Source organism: Takifugu flavidus, chromosome 3 (assembly GCF_003711565.1).
Source record: "Takifugu flavidus isolate HTHZ2018 chromosome 3, ASM371156v2, whole genome shotgun sequence".
NCBI lineage: Eukaryota > Metazoa > Chordata > Actinopteri > Tetraodontiformes > Tetraodontidae > Takifugu > Takifugu flavidus.
This window is the reverse complement of record NC_079522.1, coordinates 3852384-3864010: the sequence shown is the minus strand read 5'-3', so window position 1 is coordinate 3864010 and position 11627 is coordinate 3852384. Positions and strand designations below refer to the sequence as shown.

The 11627-nt window shown below is 42.6% G+C and overlaps 1 long non-coding RNA gene and 1 pseudogene across 1 annotated transcript; both read right to left on the bottom strand.

Annotated features, from left to right (window-relative positions):
- Positions 1–7885: 7885 nt before the first annotated feature.
- LOC130522004 (uncharacterized) lies at positions 7886–10065 on the bottom strand. Its single transcript, XR_008949520.1, has 4 exons — positions 9497–10065; positions 8346–9421; positions 7985–8110; positions 7886–7898 (listed from the first exon to the last, which is right to left on the bottom strand). It is a non-coding gene; the product is annotated as an uncharacterized LOC130522004 (long non-coding RNA).
- Positions 10066–10284: 219 nt separating this feature from the next.
- LOC130523405 (uncharacterized) lies at positions 10285–11371 on the bottom strand (annotated as a pseudogene).
- Between the last annotated feature and the right edge of the window lie 256 nt (positions 11372–11627).

Here is an 11627-nt window from a genome sequence, read left to right as displayed (position 1 = left end):
AGAGTAATGAGTATGCCTTAGATACGATTTACACGCAGTTAAGAATCTAAAATGAAAGCAATAGCTCCGTGGTCGCCTCGGCGGCACCACTACGTCTCAGCGCCGTCCCCCGAGCGAAGGGGGGCGAGAGAGAGAGAGCGCGAGAGCGAACGGGAGAGAGTCCCGAAAGCGGGACTGAGCCAAAGCAGCAGTGGGTCCAGTACGCGAGGAAGTCCGTGCCGACTGTGTTTGGTGGCGCCACCACTCCGTGAAGGATTCCCGCTGGGGCAACGCGACCCACTGACGCCAGCCGGCAGCCAACTGCCCAGTGCAGACTAGCGCGCGTGCCCTTACGGCAAAGCGTTGTAAAACAGTTTCTGTTGGTCGAACCGCCCAGATAAGCCGCAACCCCGCCGTCCCGTCGAAGGGGGAAAACAACTAAAGCCAGCTGGAGGCAGTGCCTTATATAAACCTTTTCTCCCCACCCACCAATTAAGGCACTACCTCCATATGGCACCTGTTCGAAGGGCAGGCCACGCCCTGCCACATCTGCATAGAACAGTCATTTTGGATTTTGTTTGCTTTTGGTTTACTTCTGCAATTTGCTATGGGCCTACCTGCCATTCATCCTGGTGAACAAACATAGGACCTTAGATGGGTGATCCAAAATGAGGTTCAATATGAGGATTTTTAGCTGATAGCCATTGGATATAAAAGTGATGTCAAAAAGGTGAAAATACTAAAGATGATTACAAGCCCATCAAGGACTTCACATTCCCGTATGTCAATATTTGAGGTGTGCCTTAAATTGTTTTATGTTGTGCAACATCATATGCTGTAGTCTTATGATGTGGCTGTATAGATTATACTGATGAGGTAGCCAATGGATACAAGATATTTCTCAGTGTTAGACTTCTGTGGTCTTGCAAGTTAAGCCCTTGGATTTCTGATTAATTCTTATAACCTTGAGTGTTATTCTGACGCACACATTCTAAAACATTTTAGACGGAGAAGGAGGAGGGAAAAGAGGAGAGAAAGGGAGAGGAGAGGGAGAAGGAGGGGGAGGGAGAGGAGAGGAGAGGAGAGGAGAGGAGAGGAGAGGAGAGGAGAGGAGAGGAGAGGAGAGGCACAGAGCACAGAAAACACACACAAAAAAATATGATATACAATCACTTCAGCGGGGCCAGAGGTCATTATGCAGCTCCGAGGGCGGGCGATACCTGTAAATAAATGGGGGGGGGGGGGGGGGGGGGGGGGGGGGGGGGGGAGCAGAAAAACCTACACAAGAATCAGCATAACTAGTCTGCTTGATGAGAGAGGAGGAGAGAAAGGAGAGGAGAGGAGGGAGAGGAGAGGAAACCATGACCAGTGGAGTGACAGAGGCCTGTCAGGTGATCATGTTTCCGGACCCCGGCAGCCTTGGCCTATAACAGCATAAAAGATGTGACCTAACGATTAGACGACCCCCTAAGTATGATAATTTGTCTGTCTATGATAGTAACTGGAACTACTGAATTAGTAACAAAAGCTTTTTCAAAGAGGTAGGTTTTGAGTCTGATCTTAAAAGTAGCGATGGAGTCAGCCTCCCGTACCTGGACAGGGAGCTGGTTCCATAGCAGGGGGGCCTGGTAGCTAAATGCTCGGCCCCCCATTCTACTCCTAGAAACTCTGGGAACCACAAGTAGACCAGCATTCTGAGAGCGGAGCGGTCTATTGGGCTGATAAGGTATCACTAGCTCCTCCAGGTAGGATGGAGCTAGGCCTCTGAGGACCTTGTAGGTCAAAGAAGGGTTTTAAGAATTATTCTAAATTTAACGGGCAGCCAATGAAGCGATGCCAGTACAGGAGTAATGTGATCTCTTTTGTCAATACCTGTCAGAACTCTGGCTGCAGCATTTTGGATCAACTGGAGGCTTCTTAAAGAGTTGTTTGGACACCCTGATAATAAAGAGTTACAGTAGTCCAGCCTGGAAGTAACAAATGCATGGACTAACTTTTCAGCATCATGCCGCCTCACCAGCTTCCTGATCTTTGTGATGTTCCTCAGTCAAGTGAAAAAAGGCACTTCTAGAGACTAATTTAATGTGTGAGTTGAAGGAGAGATTTTGATCAAAAGTTACTCCGAGATTCCTCACAGAGAGACTAGATGTTAATGAGATACCATCTAGAGTGATCATGTGATCTAATCTATCCCTGAGAGGTTCAGGACCAAACACCATGACCTCAGTTTTTCCTGGGTTAAGGAGGAGGAAATTTGAAGACATCCAGGACTTTATGTCTTTAAGACAGGTCTGGAGCTTCACTAACTTCTCTGTCTCCTCGGGTTTCATGGATAAATAGAGCTGAGTGTCATCAGCATAACAATGAAAATTTATCCCATGCTGCCGAATAATGTTCCCTAAGGGAAGCATGTACAATGTGAAGAGGATTGGTCCAAGTACAGAACCTTGAGGAACTCCATGGCTAACCCTACTGTATGAGGAGGGAACACCATGGACATAAGCAAACTGGTATCTATCAGATAAGTATGATCTAAACCAGTCTAGTGCTGTCCCTTTAATCCCAATCACATGTTCCAGTCTCTGTAACAGGATGCTGTGATCAACTGTATCAAAAGCAGCACTGAGGTCCAGCAGAACCAGCATAGAGACCAGTCCATGATCTGAAGCTATAAGAAGATCATGAGTGACTTTAAGAAGTGCTGTTTCTGTGCTGTGATGAGCTCTAAAGCCTGACTGAAACATCTCAAAACAGGCTGTTTCTCTGCAGGTGCTCCAGTAACTGAGTCACCACCACCTTCTCTAGAACTTTAGAGATAAAAGGAAGGTTGGATATTGGCCTATAATTTGCTAAGACATCAGGATCCAGTGATAGTTTTTAAGCAACGGCTTAATCACTGCCACCTTGTAGGACCGGGGTACATAACTGACACTAAAGAACCATTGATCTGGTCCAGGATAGAACTGCCTATCAGTGGTAGAACATCCTTCAACAGGTGTGTTGGGATGGGATCTAAAAGACACGTGGTGGTCTTGGATTTCTGAATTAGCGATGACGCCTCAGAAAAATATATAGGGCTGAAGGAGCTTAAGGGCTCGTTGGAGACCTGTATGTTCCCACAGTCGGCACATCTGGTGATGGTCCTGTTGTTGGGATGGCCTGGTTAGCTTTCTCTCTGATAGCTAGAACTTTATCAGTGAAGAAGCTCATGAAGTCTTCACCACTAAGGGAAGAAGGGATATGTGGATCTAAAACACTGTGACTCTTGGTTAATTTGGCCACAGTGCTGAAAAGAACCTGGGGTTGCTCTTATTTTCCTCAATCAAAGAAGAAAAATAAGCTGTTCTACCCTTGCGAAGGGCCTTTTTGTAAACTAATAGACAGTCTTTCCAGGCTACATGATAGCTGTCTATTTTACAAGAATGCCACTTCCTTTCTAGTCTTCGCACTTTCTGCTTGAGGGTCCTGATATGTGAATTATACCAGGGGGCACACCTCCTCTGATTTACTATTTTCTTTTCAGGGGGGCAACATAATCAAGCGTGATTCTCAGTGAGGTTGCTGCACCTTCAGCAATAGAGTCAACCTCAGCAGGGCTAAGATTATAATGATTTACCCCTGGGGAAACACACGGTGGTCCTGGGATCAGCACAGGGATCACTTCCTTAAACTTAGCTACAGCATTATCTGAAAGACATCTGCTATAGTAAGACTTTGTTCTGAGCATAGAAGAATCCTTAATCATAAATGTAAAAGTGATCAAAGAATGGTCTGACAGGACTGGGTTCTGAGGGAACACTGACACATGTTCTACCTCAACACCATAAGTCAGGACTAAATCTAGGGTGTGGTTAAAGCTATGAGTTGGTTGGTTTATCTGCTGGAGGAAACCAACTGACTCAAGTAATGAAATGAAGCCATTTCTAAAGCTGTCATTTATAACGTCCATATGGATATTGAAGTCTCCAATGATAATGACTTTGTCCGTTCTAAGGACCAAGTCAGATAAAAAATCAGAGAACTCAGACAGGAACTCTGAATGTGGCCCAGCAGGGGGCCGATATACAACTACAAACAGAAGTGGCTTTTCTGTCCTCCTTTCATGACTATAAGGCACACCTAAAACACTGAGATTTTCTCAAAAATTGACGGTGCGCCTTATAATATGGGGTGCCTTGTGTCTGCAGTTCGCCTTTGGTGGGTGCACTACGGTAAACGCTCCGCCAATCGATTAGCGACACACCTACGCGTAAGGATCCCCTAAAATGGCGCCGGTCAAGCGAGACACGTATGAATGAGGCTTACTTTAAACTGCAGGACATTAAATATGAAAATATTTAATGAAAATGGCAATCGAGCAATCTTAATATTTTCGCTTTATGAGGAGGCGGCATCTCTCCATACGTGCGAGGATAACTGTTGCGCAGCAGCTGCCCGCGGATTACCAAGAGAGGGCAGCCATCTTCCGCACCAACTGCCACGACAAGATAACCGCGCCCAGCCACATCACCAACATGGATGAGATCCCTTTGACTTTTGACATCCCTTTGACCCACAAAGTGGAGAAAAGGGGACCAGCACGGTGGCGATACGCACAACGGGGCACGAGAAGTCGTCGTTCACCGTGGTTCTCCGCTGCCACGGAAACGGACAGAGTGCTGGATGAAGGAAGGCGAACACTCCTTCACAAAGACTATGAGGCTGCGGTGGGCAAGTTATGCCACCATATGCGGGTGGATTGTAGACGCATGGGCTATGATACCGTCTTCATGTATTGTAAGAGCTTTCACAAAATCAACGCTGAAGCGGAACCGGTCGGTGAGTCTGATTCAGATGATGAAGAGAGGAATTCGGGATGTTGGACATTGAAATAGTGCAGCTGTTTAATTCAGATACAGAAGATGAAAACTTTGATGGTTTTGTAGCGGAAGAATTAATATTTTGTTCAATAAATGTGAAGAAACTCACCGTTTTACTTCTGTTGTCATTTTTTACTGTGTTTTAGCATGCGCCTAATAATACGGTGCACCTTATATATGTTTTAAATACAGAAATAGCACCCGTAACTGAGACTGCGCCTTTTATTACAGTGAAAATATGGTAGTTCAAAAGTGCCATAATCATAATCTTTTCAAAGATTATGATTATGCCATAACCATAATATAATATTTGTAAAGATTAGGCTTTATGATTATGGCACTTTCTGATCAGTAATCACATGATGAAAGTGGCACAACACAAGGGGAGACGCACATGAGGTGAACTGACACAGGGGTGGCACGGTTATGTAGGGGCTAAAATGGCTGCCACAAAGCAAGAAGGTTCCTCCAGTCAGGGGGGTTTTTTGTGCGGAGTTTGCCTGTTCTCCCCGTGTCCATGTGCATTGACATTAGAAGTGAATGAGGGCATGAACAGTTGTGTCTTTGTGAGTTAGAAGTGGGATAACCAACTCAACAATAATTGTGTAATGTTTATGCTGTAATTTTATTTCTAATTTATTCTATATTTATGTATATATGCTTATAATGCTTATGATATGTATATATTATATCATGTATATATATGCTTATAATATATGCTGTATGTATATATGTGTGGCGGGGTGGAGAGCGGTGGAACGGTGGATGACAACGCCACCTGGGGAATTTCACCCCAGGAATTAACCGGAAACAGGCACGCGCAGATACGGTTCGTTCCAGAGGCAGAGACAGGATTGAGGGTTAGGCAGTACAATTTTATTACATCCAACTTAACACCAAAATAACTCGGCTGTACAAAAATCAACCAAGAGGGGGTGGACAGGGCTGGGGCCCCACCGGCAGGTGAAACTCAATTAGGGGAAATAAACAAACTAAAAACACCCGTGCTACTACAAACAAAACTACACACGAAAGGTGTGGTAAAACGCCCTCCACCAGGGGTTGGGTCCCCGCCGTGGCCCGCAGCACCTGTCCACAAAGAAAAGAGAACAATTAAAACACTGTTAAGAGTCTAAAAATCGAGAGCAATAGCTCCGTGGTCGCCTCGGCGGCACCACTACGTCTCAGCGCCGTCCCTCGAGCGAAGGGGGGCGAGAGAGAGAGAGAGCGCGAGAGCGAACAGGAGAGAGAGTCCCGAAAACGGGACGGAGCCAAAGCAGCAGTGGGTCCAGTACGCGAGGTAGTCCGTGCCGACTGTTTGGTGGCGCCACCACTCCGTGAAGGGTTCCCGCTGGGGCAACGCGACCCACCGACGCCAGCTGGCAGTCAACTGCAACAAGGACAGCGCCATTAACTTTTATCGACAGAGTGCGGGAAAGTCAGTGACGCGCATTGCTGCGCCTTACCTGCCCAGGGTAAACTAGCGCGCGTGCCCTCACGGCAAAACGCTCTAGGTGGAAGGATGGCGGGAGGAAGCACCAACCTTCTTGGCGCTGCCAAACAGCATGCTCGCGCTGTGAAACAGTTTATTGGTCGAACCGCCCAGATAAGCCGCAACCCCGCCGTACCGTCGAAGCGGGAAAAACAACTAAGATCAGCTGGAGGCAGTGCCTTATATAAACCTTTTCTCCCCACCCACCAATTAAGGCACTACCTCCATAGGACACCTGTTCGGAGGGCAGGCCACGCCCTGCCACATCTGCTTATAACATTCTAATCTTATCTGTATTTATTTTTTTTCTGTCTCTTTACTCTGCATACGCTGCTACTATAACTCAATTTCCCCCACGGGGATGAATAAAGTCCATCTTAATCTTAATCTTAATAAGCGGCCACCTGTCCCCTAAAAGGGATAAAGAAGTCGAAGACTGATAGAGGGATGGACAAAAATCCCTTGGCCAGTTTTTTCACAATTCTAATAAAACTGTTGAAGGTCTTTTGTTGCAAAATAAAATTTTAATTGATTATATCTTAACAATGGCAGCTGTGACTGCTTTTCATCATGCTGAATGCTGATGCACCAATTAGGAAGCTAACCAAGGTCTGCAGATTCAAAAAGCAGCAGACAGATGTCAAGGTTTCAGTTGTATTGGGAATCTTGAGCAGGTAGTAATTTTTAATTAAATCAAAAATTAATGTTTGTATTGTGTTCAATTTTGTTATCTGTTTTGTTAGTCTTTATGCCCCAAGTTTCACAAAAAAAAGGTCAAAAAGGTCAACAAAGAGAGCTAAACATTTTCTAAACTGCTGGCAAGTTGGATCCCAAATAAGCAAAAATAATTCCTGCAGTTCCGGGAAGGAGAGACCACGGTGGACACAGCAGGAGTACGCCAACCCTTTGGATAATACTGCCCCTGCCTTAGCATTTCTATGTATCCAAGACATAGCCTGCTGCTGTTTACATGGTCATGATCACATAATGGAGCATTTGTCTCATCCAGTGGGTGTTTTGGTCAACTTAATAGTCCGAAGGATATGAATGCTTGTGAAAACCATTGTTGCAGCTTTTGACTTCACAAATTAAGGACTGCAACAGCACGATACAAGCTTTGTCTTCATAAAATGAATATAAATATATGGAGGTAATCTATCATTTGTCGACATGGCCAGAAAAAACAACTTTATTAGGAAACCTTTGTTTCATCGAGATTGATAAATGATACAATTGAAAATGTAGAAACCGGTATGAGTAAATACAAAATACTTAATTAGGTCCTGTGTTAAGCTGCAATGACAACAAGACATCTACAGCCTCACAGCAGAGTACACACATTCATTCTGTCTGTTCTGCATTGATCTGTTGGGCTGGTTGTTCCTCAAAGCTGCATAATGGAGGTTGTTTTCCTCTTGGTAGCCCTGGAGATATGTTATAAAGGGTAAGTTATTGTGTGTACATAAGGATTATTTATACATATAAACTTAAAAAAAAAAAAAAAAAAATCAAAATTGTCTCCACCTCTGCATTTGCTCTGGATGAAGCTTGCACTCTTGATTGAGAGTCTGTTTTAAAACACAGGAAGAGATTTTTTTAAAGTAATTTTCCCAGTTTACCTTTAGGAATCTTCAAAATATATTACATCAGTTACCCAGAGAGTGATGACTGTTTTTCCTCTTTGTCATAAAAACTGAAATGGATAATAAAACAACCACAATGATGGTAAATATCCAGGCCGCACTGAGGAAATACACCAAAACAAGATGGTTTCCTTCATCTGTAACGAGATGCATCAGAAATTGTGATATCCGCGATGCCGTTTCAGACAATCATTTAAGTATTTACACAAATTTGTCCTCTCACTTTATATTAAGCTAGTTATGATGTCATTACTGTGTAATTCAGGGAGACAATAGACATCACCAGTCACAAATTATTTTATAAAGTAACAATATACTGTAGAAGCAGAACCTATACTGACATAAAAAGTAATGAGTTAAAGTGATACTCACCCCCACACACCAACTTGGTTCCATTTCCAAACAGAATTTAAAAAATTTATATGCCACACTAAATTAACAGCTGTGCATTCTGGATTATTTACAGTCTTTTTCAACTTCAAGGATATTTTTTTGTTAAATAAGAAACATTCAACAGCTGCAAGTGCTTGTTGGAAAAGTCACCACCAATCTCTTTGGTTTTAGTGACATTTAGCTCCAGTCAGTTGTTGCACCAATCAAAATCCTGGGGAAATAAAGCCCTGGATATACAACCTGTGGCAGATACTGCCAGCAGATACAGCAGGACCATGTGTAAAAGGGGTGGTTTTGTACGATAGCTTGGCTGCTTTCATGTCATGTTTAACTTCTCTATTGACTTCCTTCTTGTCAGAATCAGAGCATATGAAAAAGGAACTTTTCTTTCTGCTGAGGTTTTCCTTGAGCTCCTTTTTATCCTTGTGTGACCCTGCCATGGCCTATCACCTAATGCATATGGCCCCAGACCCTGCTGCAAGACAGACTAATGTCTCTGTTTTATGTTTGGACAATCTGGGCCCATAGACAAAGTCCCAGCCATTGGTCGCGCACAAATGTGCTCCAAACACAGGCCTCGGCCCCCTGCTCACTAAGTGGGACATGCTGTTCCTAATTGATAATGTCTTTGAGATCTGTGCTTTGTCTGGCCCTTCACCTAGTACCCTTTTCCCATTGGAGGCCTTATGAGGGGCAAATTAAGACAAAACAGATTCTGGGATGTTGAGGACACTTAAGCTCCTCCACCATGATTCGTTGGTAGTTGGAGGACAAGACAATCAAGTGTGTGTTGGTTATTTCCTCCTTTATTGTACGAAGGATCCTGAACATCCTAAACAATGTAGAATGTACACAATAAATCAAATATATATAAATCAACCACAGAAGAGCCTTTTTCTATTTTGTGAGTTTTCTGAAACTACAAGATATCTAAAATTGTTGAAAATGGTCATTTTTCTATTCTACTGCTTTACACTGAAGTAAACACATTCAGTCCAGGTATGTTCTCTGTTCATCTTCTTCCACAAAACAGAACCATCTGCATCTGGACAATCCTGTAAATGACAACAATGAACTCAGTGCATTTTGAATATTTAATGAACAACTTTATTCTGACTAATAGAAAATACATTTGGTTTGAATAGAGGTGAGTCTTACATGCGATTTTGAAAAATAAAATGGAATGTTAGAAATGTAAAATTACTCTCTAAAATAAGCCCAGAAGTGTAATTAATCACACCTTTATAATTGCAGCTGTGACTGTTCATCATGCACACCGAGAAAGCCAGATACTCTACCAGAAAGGTGCTGAATGATGATGCACCACACAGGAAGTAAACTGAGAACTGAGAGTATTTATCATTTGTAGATGAACACAGCAGCAGACAGAGGTCAAGGTTTCAGTTCCATGGTGAAGAAGAACAGGCAGTAGAGCTTGAACAAGTACAGGTAACGATTTACTCCAACCACCAGTTCTGTTGAATAAGTTTTTCTCAAGTACCCAGGCTCTGAAACCAATGAGTTGAGGTGGAATGGCCTTTTATTGCAAGTTTAAGCCAATTAAATAATTGTTTTTGAGGTTCATAATCTAAATCCAAGTTATCATTGTCAAATTCCTAGTTTGGCTACAATATTTCCACACAAAGCTTTTGTTCAGGTATTTGCAACTCAGAAATTATCAGGAATAAAACTTAGCATAAATTGCACCTTTTCGCTGATGAGTCACCTCTCTACAGTCACTGTGAACATGTCACACTGCTTTGAAACATGTAATGTAAAGAACAAAGACTTTTGTGCTCGTAGCCAGATTTGCCAAAAACCAGACCTGGTAAAACTAGACAAATCAAATAATCAATTCAAATTCCTGAATCCAAGTTAAAGTCATAACAGTTGAAACTCAGAATACCGGAGTCATGAACATAGAAGGTAATTCACCCTCAAAGACCTGTTTGGTTCCATCTCCATGTAAAATTTAAAATGGGCTATAAATGTTACATTTCCTCCACATTTTAGAAACTAAAAGCTCCATATAACAGAGAATCAGGGGATATTTAGGCCATATCTGTTTAAACATAAGGTTAATTTTTCTATCAATTGCTATATATTTTGAAACCAACTGAACAGAGCTAACTGGGGTAACCTTTCTATGGACAATAAAATAAATGAGTGGATTCCGGCTTAATTTTTTTAAAAACTGGATATTATGTAAATTATTTCTACAATATATATAAAATAATCTGCACAAAAATATGTAGCACTTTAACAACTTGTATAAACCTTTTGAATAAAATGATTTCAAACACACTCACCCTCAAACACCAGCTTGGTTCCATTTCCAAACAGAATGTGTCCACATGCTGCAACAGCACAATAGTAGGTCCCAGTCTGAGAAGTGTTCAGGTTCTTCATGGAGAAGCTGTAGAAACAGGTGTTGGTTTTCCTCTCACACTGCTTGTTCCTGCCTGTATGGTTGTACATGAGTCCCAGTTGAGATTGTCCAGAGTTTCTGAACCAGTAAACAGTGTGATCCCCATCACAAGTCCACCCAGTATGTACTGTACAATTCAGCGTCACAGAACCTCCTGCTTGGATAGACTGTGATGCTGGCTGATCTATGGTCAACCCTGAACCCTCTACAATGACATAACTTTCTAGAAAGTCAAATACTGTTAAATACTGATTTACTCAGTAATAGGTGGCTGAGTCTGATAACTCCAAATCTGATATTGTCAGATAAGCTCCTTTGTTACCAGGATGTATTTGGAAATGTGGATTGGTTTTGAAGTCATTCACAAATATCCAAAGTTTACTTGATATCCACTACTTACAGATCAGCCTCGGCTTCTCTCCCAGAATTTGTTTAAACAAAGAGATCTTGGTAGAAACATCATCTCTGTTACCACTTTCCTTTAGGCATTTATAATCGCTTGTGTCATGGGGGGAGGGCTGTTGTGTTTTTACTTCAAATTAATGAAGAAAGCCTTGATATATACATCCTTCTCCATGCTGTGCCTTTTTTTTGTATGTAGAATTCCTGCTTCTGCAGACACTTCTACATCCTGTTCAAAACCACATGTCATTTACCTTTCAAGCTTTTTTCACACTAAATTACGATGTGATTCGTGTGTGACCTTATATCAACAGCATGGTATACCCACAGTGATTACATTGGTCCTGACGTGATGGTATCATAGAGGTACCTGTTTGCAATAGTATAGTTATGGTTGACTTCATGTGAAATTAACATCACCCCCAACTCTG